Source organism: Lepus europaeus, chromosome X (assembly GCF_033115175.1).
Source record: "Lepus europaeus isolate LE1 chromosome X, mLepTim1.pri, whole genome shotgun sequence".
Classification (NCBI taxonomy): domain Eukaryota; kingdom Metazoa; phylum Chordata; class Mammalia; order Lagomorpha; family Leporidae; genus Lepus; species Lepus europaeus.
Window position 1 is genome coordinate 45304498 of NC_084850.1, and position 15859 is coordinate 45320356.

The 15859-nt window shown below is 43.7% G+C and overlaps 1 pseudogene; it reads left to right on the plus strand.

Annotated features, from left to right (window-relative positions):
• Positions 1 to 2029: 2029 nt before the first annotated feature.
• Positions 2030 to 2142, plus strand: LOC133753936 (U2 spliceosomal RNA; annotated as a pseudogene).
• The last annotated feature ends 13717 nt before the right edge of the window (positions 2143 to 15859 follow it).

Below are 15859 nucleotides of genomic sequence, written 5' to 3' on the forward strand. Positions count from 1 at the left end.
TGGCCACAATGGCCGGAGCTGGGCCTGTCCAAAGTCAAGAGATAGGAGCTTCTTCCAGGTCTCCTACATGGGTGTAGGGGCCTAAGCGCTTGGGTCATCTGCTGCTGCTTTCCCACGGGCATTAGCAGGGAGCTGGATCGAAAGTGGAGCAGCCAGGACTCAAACCGGTACCCATATGAGATGCTGGTACTGCATGTGATAGCTTTACCCACTGTGCCATAGTGCCAGCCCCCTTCTTAGTCTAGCTAAAGTTTTATCAATTTTGTCATTTCAAAAAAAGTTCCTGTTTTATAGATCTTTTGTGTTTCCTCCCTCCGTTTTATTTATTTCTGCTCTGCTTATTTCTTTTCTTCTACTAATTTTAGTTTTATTTGTTTTTACTTTCCTGGTTATTTGTGGTAAACTAATAGGTGGTTTATTTGACATCTTTCTGTGTTTTGAAAAGATTATTTTATATATTTGGAAGGGGAGGGGGGAGGGGAGAGAGAGAGAGAGAGAGAGAGAGAGAGAGAGAGAGAGAGAGACCATCTGCTGGTTCAGTCTCAGAATTCTCACAATATCCTGCTCTGGCAAAGGCTAAAGCCAGGGGTCCAGAACTAAATCCAGGTCTCCTATGTGGGTGGCAGGGACCAAAGTATTTGAGGCAGCACCCGCCGCTTGCCAGGGTGTATATTAGCAGGAAGCTGGAACCTGTAGCAGAACTGGGACTTTTTTAACGTCTAGACCAAATGCCTAGAAGTTTAAATATTCCAGTTTTTAACCCCTTGTCAGAGGTTTCCATTTTCTTTTGTTTCTAAAAATGTTTTTGAATATTTGTCCCTAATTTTTCCCTTGATCCATTGGCTGTTGAGGAGTAAGATAATTTCCATATATTTGTGAAATTTTCAAAATTTTTCTGGTTATTGATCTCTAGTTTCACTGCGTGTGATCAGAAAGATGGCTGATATGACTTGTTTTGTGAGCTATCATTTGATCTATCGTAGGGGATGTTCCATGCGCTTTGAGAAGAATGTGTGTTCTACAGCTATGAGCGGACCGTTCTGTAGCTGATGATTAGGTCCGGTTGGTCTAGGGTGCAGCTTAGCTCTGCTATTTCTTTGTTGATTTCCTGTCTGGATATTCTCTTTGTTGCCTCCCAGGGTATGCATCAGCAGGAAGCTGAAATTGGAACTCATACATTCTGATATGGGATGTGGGCATCCCAAGTGGCAGTTTTAACAGCTGTGCCAAACACCCACCCATCATTGACTTTCATTATGTTTTAAATTCTCAGTTCTTTTTTTAAGATTTATTTATTTATTTGAAAGTCATAGTTACACAGAGATAGAGAAGGAGAGGCAGAGAGAGAGAGAGAAAGGTCTTCCATCTAATGGTTCACTCCTCAATTGGCCGCAGTGGCCGGAGCCGTGCCGTTCCAAAGCCAGGAGCCAGGAGCTTCTTCTGAATCTCCCACACGGGTGCAGGGGCCCAAGGACTTGGGCCGTCTTTTGCTGCTTTCCCAAGCCATAGCATAGAGCTGGATCAGAAGTGGAGCAGTGGGGTCTTGAATTGGCACCCATTTGGGATGCCGGTGCTTCAGGCCAGGGCGTTAACCCGCTGCGCCACAGTGCCGGCCCTTAAATTCTCAATTCTAAAGGTAGCAGATTTCAGTTACTATCTTGTTGCTTTCTGGCACCTTATCTTTTCGTTAGGTGAGGTTATGGTTCCCTGAAATTTCTTGATGCTTGTTGGTGCATGCTGCCATCTGAGTATTGAAGGATTAGGTATTTATTTCAGGCTTCATAATCTGGCTTTGTGCCTGTCCTTTCAGAAATTCTAAGCAGGCTTCACCCCCACCCCCCACCTCCACCCCAGTTTATGACAGTGTCTGCTATTTCAGCACTAGATGGCACTGTAAATCAAGGTTTACTGCCAGGATGCTATTGCTGTGTTGTCACTATTTCAGCATTAGAGGGCACCTTGCGCCCAGGTGTGTTCTAACACCAGGCTGGTTAGCGTGTTGTTGAGAATGAGAATGAACTACTGGATCGTCGCTTCTTGGCCTTTTGGCTGAGATCGAGTGTAGTGTCTGTTCTTATCAGTTTAATATCTGATAATAAAACTAAAACAAGAATGAACTGAATGATAATGGCAACACTAATTTACAACTCAATCTAAACACAGAATGTTGATTACTATAGACTGGGAGGGATGGGAGGAATAAATGGGTTTTGGATTTTAAAAATAGAGGAAGCTGAGTGTGCTTCAATAATTGTGTCAAAGATACTAATATGATATGTTAATAGGGGAAAAGGGGGAGAGGTATATGGGAACTGTTTGTATTACTACCTCACAGTTTTTGTTTTGTAAATTTAAAATTACTCTGAAATAAAATGTTTAAAAAGGGAAATTAAAATATAATCTTAATAATGGGGGAAAAAAGAATGAACTATGGGTCTCAAAACTGTAGTCTGTCCCTGCAAGTCTCTACCTGGGACCAGGGCAGGCCCAGATACCTCATTCACAGTCACCAGTCTGTGATGAGGCACCCTGCAAGTTGGCCTGGCTCTCTGCCTCATTCTGCAGGGACCAATCCCATGCAATGACTTAGCACTCACCTCCTTCTTCTTCCTCCAAGTGGACGATTACCCTCTCAATGTTGTGCTGCTTGGGTTTGGAAGAAGAAGGCGGTGGTAAGTCCCATGGCCATCAAGGCCACAATGCCAGATCACACCTGTAGCCCCCAAACCCACTAAGACCAGCACAGCATGGGGGTAGGACCAAGCCCCTTGCTGCTGTAGTGGACATGCAGCCTAAAACGGCTACAACAAGCCGCAGGTGCTGCTGGCCAGCATACTTAAGTCCAATCTCATGGGACCATGAATCTCCATCTGACACTGGAGTGTGTAGATCCAGAGACTTCCTCTGCAAGCACTGGCCTAGGGACAGGGACCATTACAATTTTCCAAGTGTTAGGCTTGGAATTCAGGCTAGTGCTGAATTCTGAGACACTTTCCTTCCTTGCATCTGGCACCCTGTTCATTGTTATCTGCCTGAGGTCGAGGGAGCAGTGGTGGATTCAGTCTCTTTTCTGGACAGCCTGACACTGAGTTGCACCTGAGTCTCACAGCCACAGGAGCATGTGTAGTTTCACAGGTCGCGCCAGGCCCACATGGGGCTGATGCTGATGTAGGCCAAAGCACAAATGTGTTCCACTAGAGTACAGGTCCCCATGTGATGGTGGGGCAGGTCTAAAGACGGTCTCTGTGAGCTCTGCCCTGGGGAACGGAAGCATTTGGGCTTTATCTTATGCTGGATGTCACTGTGGCAGACCGAGAGCACTGAGCTCCAAGGCAAAGTTAGTTTCCTGACCTACTCCCTAGAAGCTGGAGTCTTGATCACTGTCTCAAGTTAAGAGGTAGGTCGCGGACCTGGTTTCTTGGCTGCCTAGCTAATGAGTGCCCAGCGACTCCATCTGTGGGTATTGGGGCCATCGGACCCTATGCAGCACTGGGTTTCCCTTTGGCGGGCCTGATACTAGGTTTCAAGTCTTTGGACTAGACTTGATTCTCTCTTCTTCTCCCAAGTCAAACAAATCGAAGCTTTCTCTCTCTCTCTCTCTCTCTCTCTCTCTCTCTCTCTCTCTCACACACACACACACACACACACACACATCTGTTTGGGGTTATGGAAGGGGTGATGTGGACAACTCTTTACTTCCTGCCTTCCTCAATGTATTTATTATTATTATTATTGTTATGCTAAAAGCAGGCACTGTGATCTCTCACCTGCTTTCCTTGGCTCTTGTGAAAGTGGTTGCTGTATGAGTAGCTGTCCCTATCAGTGCTGCCGTGGAGAGATGATCACTGGAGCATGTTCCTCAGCCACTATCTTCCTTCATCGGTCAGCATTTTGCAGTTTGCACTAGTCACACGTCAAGTGCTCAAAAGCCACACGACCTATGTTGTTCTGCACAGAGGCAATGCAGAACTGCTGAAATATTTTTTCAATAACTAGACTTTTTAAAATGTTCTACCTTGAAATGATTTTATTTTTACAGAAATTTCCCATATCCCCTTTATCCAGTTTCCCCTAATGTTAATATTTGTATTTTCCCTCTCTAGCTTGCAGTCCTTTGTCTTAATTCGTGGAAGATTTCTCCATTTTCTCTAAAGTATTAAAAAACTTTTTAAATCCTAAAAATAGGAATTACATTTACTATTTTAATTTCTGAGAGTTCTTTCTTGTTCTTTGAATGTGCCTTCTCATAGCATAGTGTTCTTCTCTCATGGATGCAATATCTGTTATCTCTATGGGGCTATTAATTATGTTCTTACTCTACTACTTCCCACTTTGTTTCTATTGTCTTTTTGTATTTTTAAAAACTGCTTCTTGTTTGTGACTTTTGTAAAAAGTTTGGTGATTCCTAGCTGCTGTTTCATATTTCATCATGAGATATTGGTAAATATGTAAGGACACGAATGGCCTAATAAAAAAATCACAAGAGATGATTGTATGGGGACACAATTTTTCAATTGAGGGTCTCCTCCAAGAACTATCGATCCTTTCCCATCGATCACTCAGTTTCCCCAGGTGGTGTCCTTCAGTTTTCTGCTGGGGCAGTATAATCATGTGTATGGCTGCTGTGTGATATGGATAAGGCAGAGGAACTGAGGTTTTCACCATTCAGCATGTGGATATTCATTCAATGTCTTTCATGTCAGTAAAATGCTTCACTTGTATTTTCAGCGGTTCCTGGTCTTCCCACGTCCAGATCCTGTCTGGTTTACACTTGCTAGGAAACGATCTGCCTGGAGCAGTAGTAGTTGTTTGTTACCAGACCCATTCTGCACCCCTTCTTTCCGCTGTGTCTTGTATCCCTCATTCTTCAGGCTTTTTCCAGTTTCTGAGGCCCATGTAGTATTGCTTGTCGATGGCTGCTCTTGCAGCAGGTTTATATTTCGTCTTTCTTTGACCCCCGGAGTCAGTTCTGCTTATTGTTTGGATTTCCATTTTCCCAAACTGTTTACTTTTGTCTTCTGTTGCCTGTCCTCTCATTCTCTTTGTAAATATGAATTCATGCCTTTTTATTAACTTCCTGTCATTGCAGTGGGGATCCAGGGGAAATTAGAGATAAGCATATGTTTTTATGCATCTTTAGCTGGAGAGCTGAATATTTGATTATAAGAATTTTCCTCATATAAAACAGTTGCTTCCGTGAGCCTTGGGTGCTTTCTCATTGCCAGAGGCTCAAGAGCGTCTGCTAGATGAACTTCTTTTACATGTCTTGGTGCCCCGAAATGCTTAAAAATCTCGAAAATTTCCTGGACAACTGCCTCTAAGTGAATATCTGGATAATTATGCTCTCTCAAAAGCCCGTGATTTTTCTCTAAAGGTACAAAAGGACAAAATTATAGCATGCGGGAAGTGGAAGAGGACTTGCAGATCATTGAGCTCAGAATTTCCCAAGTTGTGATCTATGGAACATTTGTTCCTCAAAGTTCTCTGAGAAAAGATTTCTGTGGTCAGATACATTTTAGGAGACTCTCTATAGTAGCGCTCTACTTTGAGATTCCACCGAGGATATATTTTCATCTGAGAAGTTTGCAGAAACTTCCATCTCTAACATATGGCAGACTGTGCTGAGCTGGCACAAAAGGAGGATTCTAGAGAGGCTAACAAGCAATTGACAACAGGAGGACTCCTAAGACATAAAGTAGCCTCCTTCAAACTGGCTTTCTCCCTGAGGGCTTTTCCTCAGCTTTCCTGACCTTGAGCTCCCCCTCTGCCTTGACAATGCTAGGGCTAAGGAAGACGAGATGAAGCCTGGAGCCAAGACACACAGTTTTCCTAGGCTGGGATCGCAAATGCTAGCTCCTCCGTGTGATGGTAAAGGAAAACTAGTCCTAGAACTGTTAAAGAAATACAGTTTGTAGCTTAAATTCTTCCCACAATAAGAACATTAGCCTTGAATTGTTTAAAGGAGAATTCAGCTAAACACTTAAAGAAGAATAATTTCAGCTTCATACAAATTATTTTAGAGAAGGAAAAACAGAGTATGATTATACTCCAACTTTATGGAGGGAGTGAAGAAAGGAAAATTACACCACAAAGTTATTTGGCAGCACCAATGTAAAAATCTGAAGCAAAATTTGCCAAAAAGTAAATTAATTAATCAAATTATAAGAAAGATAATTCTTCAGAAGCAAGCAGAGTTTATCTTAGAGGCATAAACTCAATTTGACATTACAAAATCAATTAATGCCATTCACTGTTGTTAGAAGTGAACCAGTGGTGTATTTTCATAAGAACTTACCTTACTTGGCAACTCATGACGACAGCCTAGGGTGGTTACTAGTGCCATAAACTAGAGTGTCAATTTGTTGGGTCAACAACAGGAGCCACTGTGCGCTTGCTCCTGATGTGGGATTTCTGTCCTTAATATACTGTACATTTTGATTTAATGCTATAACTAGTACTCAAACATTATGTTTCACTTTGTGTTTCTATGTGGGTGCAAACTGTTGAAATCTTTATACTAAATTGATCTTCTGTATATAAAGAGAATTGAAAATGAATCTTAATGTGAATGGAAGGGGAGAGGGAGCGGGAGAGGGGAGGGTTGCGGGTGGGAGGGAAATTATGGGAAGGGGAAGCCATTGTAATCCATAAGCTGTATACTGGAAATTTGTATTCATTAAATAAAAGTTAAAAAAAAACAAAGAACTTACCTTAGCCTAAGTACAGCCATGATGCCAGCACCTAGTCCCCAGTTGCAAAGGAGGCTAAGTAAAAGGAAAAAAATGAACTGATGAGTTTGCTTCGTGGAGATGAGTGCAATAGGTTCTTGTCTTCCCCCAAGAAAAAATTTAGGTGTGAGACAGAAAAGAGTGGGAAACAAGGTAGCAAGATTGAATGGGCTGGAGCATCGGTCAGAGTGGGTGGGCACCTCTCCAGACAGGATCTGAGAGAGTGTTTGCTTTACATTTAGACTGGGGCTTCTAGATGGGTCCAGTTCTTCCAGCCATTTCTCCTTCCCCTCCTCCCTCTTCCAGGACAAAGGGTTTGCTGAGTGTGAATGAGGTAAAATTCCTCCCAGGGTTTTACTACCTAGTGTATCCCCACCTGGTGTCAGACAGAAGCAGTTCCCTGGAGTGTCTTCAGTGTCTTGGGGGAAAGGCTGCTAAGGTTTTGTTGCCCAATGTTATGGGTCTGAGTTGCCTACCTGCACCTGCAGAGCTATTTGGGGTTATGGGCAGGACTTTGTAGTATAAAAACAAAAACTGGGCTGCTTTTAAAGTACACTTCCAAGGCTGTTAGATTCCTTTTTGAAGAAACCTTAGTTTTCAGGCCCTCACTCACACCTAGGCTAATTTCTAACTTCCTAACAGTTTCAACCAAGTAACCCCAGTGTAATCTTGCCTTCCCCTATTCTACCTGCCCAGCAACACCCGAGCCTCATTGCATCCCCCTCCCCTTGCCTTGCTGTGTGGTGTTTAGATTGCGCCTCCCAAAGTTGCCAAAACTGGAGAGAGGGCACTGTGTGTGATGGATAGAAAAAGAACTGAACTTCTGAGAGCGACACCTGCTTTACCAGCTGGTCACCACTCTTCAGACTGGGTATCAATAAGGGCATCACTTTCTGCTTCCTTCATGTTTCTGAGTCTATCCTTTGGTGGGTAGGGGGTCTCAGGTGGGCTTATTTCCCACACTGTAGTCATAGGAAATAATATCTGATGATCTTAATCAATGTGAAAAAGCATCAGGCAAAGTCCAAAGTTCATTGAATTGAAAACAAACAAACAAACAAACAAACAAAAAAAACCACCACTGCTTTGCAAACTAGAAATTAAAGAGGACTTTTGTAACCTGGTACAGAGCATGTGTAAAGATCCTACATCAAACATCAATTTCTTTTTTTTTTCTTTTTGACAGGCAGAGTGGGCAGTGAGAGAGAGACAGAGAGAAAGGTCTTCCTTTTGCCGTTGGTTCACCCTCCAATGGCCGCCACGGTAGGCGCGCTGTGGCCGGCGCACCGCGCTGATCCGATGGCAGGAGCCAGGTGCTTCTCCTGGTCTCCCATGGGGTGCAGGGCCCAAGCACTTGGGCCATCCTCCACTGCACTCCCTGGCCACAGCAGAGAGCTGGCCTGGAAGAGGGGCAACCGTGCCCCGACCGGGACTAGAACCCGGTGTGCCGGCGCTGCAAGGCGGAGGATTAGCCTAGTGAGCCGCGGCGCCGGCCCAAACATCAATTTCTAAGGGAGAAATATTGAAACTGTTTTCTTTAAGACACAAGAGGAGGTTGCTGGCCTTCATTACTTTTTTTTAAAGATTTATTTATTATTTATTTGAAAGTCAGAGTTATATACAGAGAGAAGGAGAGACAGAGAGAGAGAGATAGAGAGAAAGAGACACACAGAGAGAAACAGAGAGAAAGAGAAAGAGAGACAGAGAGGTCTTCCATCCACTGGTTCACGCCCTAACTGGCTGCAACGGCTAGAGCTGTGCCAATCTGGAGCTAGGAGCCAGGTGCTTCTTTCTGGTCTCCCATGTGGGTGCAGAGGCCCAAGGACTTGGGCCATCCTCCACTGCTTTCCCAGGCCATAGCAGAGAGCTGGATCAGAAGAGGAGCAACCAGGACTAGAACCGGCACCCATTTGGGATGCCGGCGCCGCAGGCGGAGGATTAACCAAGTGAACCATGGCACCGGCCCCTGGCCTAGTTAGTATTTAAGACAAAATTTGGGATTCCTGTGTCCAATATGAATGTCTGGTTTCAATACTCAGCTCTGCTCTCAATGCCAGCTTCGTGGTGGGTGGTTAGGTTCCTGCCGCCCATGTGGGAGACCTGGATTGAGTTCTTTGCTACTAGTTTTGGAGCAACATCTCACTCCAGGAGGCATTTGAGAAGTGAGCTAGTGGGTGGGATACCACTCTCTGTCTCTCCTCTCCTCCTCCCCTCTTCCTCTCAAATAAATAAATATTTTTTTAAATATTAAAATATATAATAAAAAAGAAAATATTTGGTTGCAACCACAAATATAAAGCAGCCAGGAATTAAAAAAAGAAAAGACTGCAAGAAAGAAAAGATCCCTTTGGAGGGGAACATTGTAAAATTGGAGAGATATACCATGTATAGGAAGATGTAATACCAGAAATTAGGCCATTCTCCCCACACTCATCTACACATTTAACACAATTTCATTCAAATTCTCAGCAGAATTTCAAATAAATTTTTGAGAAGCTGATTCCAAAACTTATATGGAAGAGTCAAAGTCCAAAAATTACTCTCATCTCTCAAAAAAACACATTTGCAAAGAAAAAGAACAAGGTTGGGCATGGGAATGGGGTGCAGGTTTGTCCCTTCAAGGCATATTATAAAAATATAGTAATTAAGGGTGTAGAGATAATTAGATTGATTTCATTGAATTGTAATTTACATACAATAAAATACACCTAGTTTAAGGTTAATGAATTTGACAAATGTATACACTTGGAGTTATCACATCCTCTTTGCAGTAAGTTGCTTCTTGTGTTAGTCTTTGGCAGCCACTGGTCTAGTTTTTCTCTGTCTGAAATTGCCAGTTTTATATATATTTATACATACATGTATTTATATATAGTAAATTATAATATGTATCATAAATAAATATAATTTATATATATATATATATAGAGAGAGAGAGAGACTGAAAGACAGAGGTCTCCCTTCTATTGGCTCACTCCTCAAATGCCTGCAACAGCTGGGACTGGGCCAGACTGAAGCCAGGAGCCAGGAAATCAATCGAGGTCTCCCACGTGCGTGGCATAGACCAACTACTTTAGCCATCACCTGCTTCCTCCCATGGTGTGCATTAGCAGGAAGCTCAAATCAGGAGCAGAGTTGGGACTCAAACCCAGGCACTTTGATTTGGGATGTGGTCGTCCTACATGGCGTCTTAACTGTTGTACCAAACACCTGCCCCTGAGCCAACACTTTGAGACTCAGACTTGAATTTCTGCATACCCTGTGATCCAGCAACTTTAGCATCCATGGCCATCCCTGCTCAGCAGTGCTGCTGCTACTTAGTACCCTGCCCCTCTGTCATTCACTTTCCCCCCTTTAGTCTTCTCTTACAATTTGTTCTTTATACCTGGCTTTTTCCCTTGTTCCTTTATTCCTTCTGTGCTTTTGTATCTCTGACTTACTTTTTCAGGCCATCACTAAGCAGTGAACTTGCTTTCGCATTGGTTATAATCCTACTGTTGGACTTTTCTCGTCTATTTTGTATTATAAGCCACTCTTCAGCAGCTGTCTTCTGCAAGAGGTGCAGTCAAAAACAAACAACTCCCCCTCAAACGTCCCTCAGATTTCATGCCTTTCCAGATGCTGGAGGTGACAGAAGACTGACCTCAAGGTGAGTAGGAGTGTTCACATCACTGCACCACATTTACCTGGTGATCTGGCTTCCAGAAACCCAAGCCACTGGACTAGTTGTTACTACAAGAAAGTGAGAAAGATCACAGCATCATGCACTTTATACTACAGGAGAGTGTGGAGTTTTGCTTTAAGCCAGACTTTACTGACTTAGTGTGAAATTTAGGGTTACCTCTTTATGTGGGCTGTTTCCTTTTGCATAAATCATGTTCATTTCTTTCCCATTTTTAAACAATAATTTTTTAATCTGAAGTTCTCTACTGGGTAATGCCATTCTCCATTACTATATTCTCCTGTGCACAGCCAAACTTCTTAAAAGAAGAGCATGCGTTCCTCTTTTGCTTTGCTACCTGCCTCTCACCTGCTCAGCCTACCGCAGTCTGTTTGCACTTCTAGCGCTGGACTAAATTGGCACTCACTAAGCTTGTGGATAAGCTCCACAGTACTAAATTAGATGTACAGTCTCCTGTGCGTACGTATCCTTCACCTCCCTTGTGATGTTCACTCCCGTGGATCGTTCCTTTCTGGAGAATTTGTCCTGTCTTGGCTTCTGTGAGTCCATTCTCTCCTGATTTCCCGCCTGTTTCTGCAGCCATTCATTGCCTTTAAGTCCATCTCATAATGTCGATGTTTCTTTGCGTTCCCATGGTTAATCACATTCTCTTTTCATGTCATGTACTCTCAGCGGCTGAGCACATCACTCTTATTAATTTTATTTTTTATTTTTTTTGACAGGCAGAGTTACAGTGAGAGAGAGAGAGAGAGACAGAGAGAAAGGTCTTCCTTCCGTTGGTTCACCCCCCAAATGGCTGCTACGGCCGGTGCTGTGCTGATCCAAAGCCATGAGCCAGGTGCTTCCTCCTGGTCTCCCATGTAGGTGCAGGGCCCAAGGACCTAGGCCATCCTCCGCTGCGCTCCCGGGCCACAGCAGAGAGCTGGACTGGAAGAGGAGCAACCGGGACAGAACTGGTGCCCCAACTGGGACTAGAACCCAGTGTGGCGGCGCCGCAGGCGGAGGATTAGCCCAGTGATCCATAGCGCCGGCCAGCACATCACTCTTTTTATTTTTATTTTTTTTACAGGCAGAGTGGACAGTGAGAGAGAGAGACAGAGAGAAAGGTCTTCCTTTTGCCATTGGTTTACCCTCCAATGGCCGCCGCGGCCAACGCGCTGTGGCCGGAGCATCGCGCTGATCCGAAGGCAGGAGCCAGGTGCTTCTCCTGGTCTCCCATGGGGTGCAGGACCCAAGGACTTGGGCCATCCTCCTCTGCACTCCCGGGCCACAGCAGAGAGCTGGACTGGAAGAGGAGCAACCGGGACAGAATCCGGCGCCCCGACCAGGACTAGAACCCAGTGTGCCAGCGCCGCAAGGCAGAGGATTAGCCTATTGAGCCACGGCGCCGGCCTCAGCACATCACTCTTAACTACTCCCAAGTCTAGCCTCTTCAGTTCAGGCTCCTCACATGAATACGGGGACCCAGTCTCCACCATCGCTATTCAGATAGCAATTTGACGCATTCAAACCTGAACACCAGCTCTAACAGAATGAGGATGTGCAGTAGAAGGATCGTCGATGCTTTTTCATGTAAAACCTGACTTCATCAATACCTACAGTAAACTTTGGCTTTTTGGTTGGATAGAACCCAAGGTTTATCTTGTACAGAGCTGGCTGTGAAGCCCTATCGCTTTAAAATGAAACTGCAGCCAAATCACTTAACCTCTGAGACTCAGTTTTCTCATCCATGAAATGGGAGTTATGATAGTAATACTTTTTGCATTAGATTGAGGTGAGATTACATGATTAAAACATGAAATTCATGGAAACTCATTACTAGTTCTGGTACTTGCTGAGAACTCAGTTATTGGTAGTTGAAATTATATATCATTGTTATAGTTTTGTTATTGCACTATTTGAATTTGAATCAAGTCTAGTATTTATGGTAGATTTAAACCTTATCTTTATATTTTTGTAAAATAGGAATAAAATACCAATGAAATGTGAACATGAAATATTTTATGTATATGTGTGTGTGGGGGTTAGATTTATTTATTTTAAAGGCAGAGTGACAGAGAGAGAAGAGAGAGAAAGAGAAAGAGAGAGAGAGAGAGAGAGAGAGAGAGAATCTACTGGTTCCCTACCTAAATGACCACAAAGGCTGAGGCTGGAGTCATCATCCACTTCTTCTCAGGCACATAAGCAGAGAGCTGGGTTGGAAGCAGAGTAGCAGGGACTCAAACAGGATCTTCAGTATGGATGCAGGCATCTCAAGTGGCAGTGTAACTTACTATGCCACAGTGCCTGCCCCTACATTTGAAATTGTTAAGCTCACTTTATATCTTTTTATATTGCCTGCCTCTTAAAAATTAATATATTCATGGGATTTTTAGTCACACTAAAGATATTTAATGGTTTACAATATTAGTGCATTCTGAAATTGTTAATATAGCTGTACTTAAAGGTGAGTTTTCTGCTTTCTGATATTTTCTTATTCTTTAGTGTCTCCTTCAGTTTGAAGAACTCCCTTTAGCATATCTTGTAAAACAGGTGTGGTGGGGGATACATCCTCTCACCTTTTGTTTGCCTGGGAATATCTTCATCTCTTCATTTCTGAAGGATGGCTTTGATCTTGGTTGGCACATTTTTTTCTTTAAGCTCTTTGAATATTCCATTCCACTTTGTCCTGTCCCATAAGGTTTCTTCTGAGAAATCTAGTGTCAGGCAAATTTTAACACCCTTATGTGTTATTTGTTCTTTCTCTCTTGTTGCTTTTTTCTTTGTCTTTAACCTTTGGGAGATTGATTATAATATATAATGTATGTGTTGGGGTAGACTTGATTGCGTTGCATCTGAAGGCCCTTAACCTTCCTGTACCTGGATATTTGTATTCTTCTCAAGCTGAGAAGTTTTCTGTTCTTATCTCTTTGAATCTACTTTTCTTGCATAATTTACTTATTTATTTATTTGCAAGTCAGAGTTACAGAGAGAAGGAGGTTCACTCCCTAAATGGCAGCCAGGATTGGGGCAGAGTGAAGCCAGGAGCCAAGAGTTTCATCCATGTCTCCCACCTGGGTGCAGGGGCTCAAGCACTTGGCCCTTCCTCCCTGCTTTCCCAGACACATTAACAGGGAGCTGGATTGGAAACAGAGCAGCCAGGACTTGAACCAGCACCCATATGGGATGCTGGTACTACAGACAGCGGCTTAGCCTGTTGTGCCACAGTGCCAGCCTGGAATATACTTTTTACCCCTTATGGCTTCTGAGGTCCCTCTCGAACCCAAATAACCTGAATGTTTGCTGCTTCCTAATTCCCATAAGTTGATTTTTCGTCTCCATTTTGGCTGTTTGGCTGTATGCTTTCAAATAGCCTATTATCAGTCTCATTGATTCTTCCTTCTGTTTGATCTGTTCTGCTATTGGTGCCTTTTACCACATTTTAAATTTTACTAGTGTGCTTTTCAGGGATCCAGGATCTCTTTTTTTATCTTATTTTTTTAAAAAAATATTTATTTATTTATTTATTTGAAAGGCAGAGTTACAGAGAGGCAGAAGCAGAGGCAGAGAGAGAGAGAGAGAGGTCTTCCATCCGTTGGTTCATTCCCCAATTGGCCACAACGGCCGGAGCTGCGCCAATCTGAAGTCAGAAGCCAGGAGCTTTCTCTGGGTCTCCTATGCGAGTTCAGGGGCCCAAGGACTTGGGCCATCTTCTGCTACTTTCCCAGGCCACGGCCGAGAGCTGGGTCAGAAGTGGAGCATCCAGGACTCAAACTAACGTCCATATGGGATGCTGGTACTGCAGGCAGCGGCTTTACCCACTACACCACGAAACCAGCTCCTCTTTTTTTTTATTTTTAAAAGTTATTTAGGTCTTTCTTGTAATGTCTCTGATAAATTACTGAACTGTTTTTCTGTGTTTTCTTCAAGTTCATTGAGTTTCCTTAAAACATTTGAGTTCTTTTCTCCAAGGCATCACATAAAACCATCACTTTATGGTTGGTTTCTCATGCTTCTTTGACATTTCTTCATGCTTATTGGAACATTATGATATGTGAATATTCAAGTATCAGGTGTGTATCTCAGTCTTTGCAATCTGGCTTTGTTTATGCCCATCCTTCTAGAAATTTCAGGCAGAATTTATGCTTAAGTTCTCTGGGCCTCTAGTCACTTCTGCTATTTTGGCACTAGATGGTATCTTAAATCCAGAATTTCTGTGATCTGTGGTTGGTGTGTCATCACTGTGTAAGTACCAGAGGGTGCTCTAAGACCACCTTTGTCAAATATTTACAGTTGGTGAGTTCAGGATGGGCTTGGGCTCTGCGTAAAGAGGGTAGACCATTCTTGCTGAGTCCTTGAGCCTCTGCCTGGGGTAGAGGGGGCCCAGATGCCTCACCTACAGTCACTGGCTTGTGGCCGGGCACCACTAGATTCTGTCTGGTTCTGGGCCTCACTATTGCAGGTCAGACCCTGGGTTGCAAAGCAGTACTTTCTGCCTAACTCCTTGTTTTTCGCTCAAGTGAATGATGACCCTCTGTGTCTTGTGCTTCCTAGATGGGGGGAGGGAAGGGATGTGCATAACTTTGATCATCACAGCTGTCAAGAAAACTGAGTTGTACCTTAAGCCCACAAACCACAAAGTCCAGTACTATAGAGGGGCAGGACCAAGGCCCATGCTTCTGTGGCATATCTAATAACATCATCTGATCATGGCCCAAGACCACTGTGACTAGCTGGATATGCTGCATACCAGAATTCAACACCATCATACCACAAGTCTCTTACTCACACTGGAATGGGTCCAGAGGTTCTGTGAATGAGCACTGGGCTGGGGGGAGGGGCTGTTGAGTTCTTTCAGGGGTTATTGGGTTCACTGTGGTGGCCTCAGCACAGAGTTCCAAAGCAACATCTTATGCTTAATTTCCTGTTCTATCCTTCAGTGGAGAAAGTCTTGATGCATGTGGTGTTGCCCAAGTTTGGGGGAGGGATCATAGGGAACATTTCCTCAGCTGCCAAAGTTGACACTAAACTGAGTCACATCCAAAGGTCATATAAACAGTGGTGCAGGTGGCCCAGAATATATCTGTCCCGTTGAAGTGGATTTCCACATGGCTCTGGAATAGGTGCACAGGTACTGGCCTGGAGACAGAGACTGTGAGGTCTCTATGCTAGGTCTGTTGCTAGGTTCCATATCTAAGGCTTGCACTTAATAACTTCTCCTTCTGCCAAGTGAGAAGTATTTCTCTGTGTTCTGCTGTGTAGAGCTGGGGGAGGAGGGATGTGAGTGATTCTTTCCTTCCTGGTTTTTTCGATGTGGTTTTTTTGTCTTATTGTTACTCTAAAACAGGTACTATGATTCCTTGCTTGGTTTTGTTAGCTCGCTTATGAAAGTAGTTTAATGTGTAGCTAGTTGTTTGAATTGATGTTTCTCTGAGGAGATGATTACTGGGGGAGCTTACTCTGTCCTCTT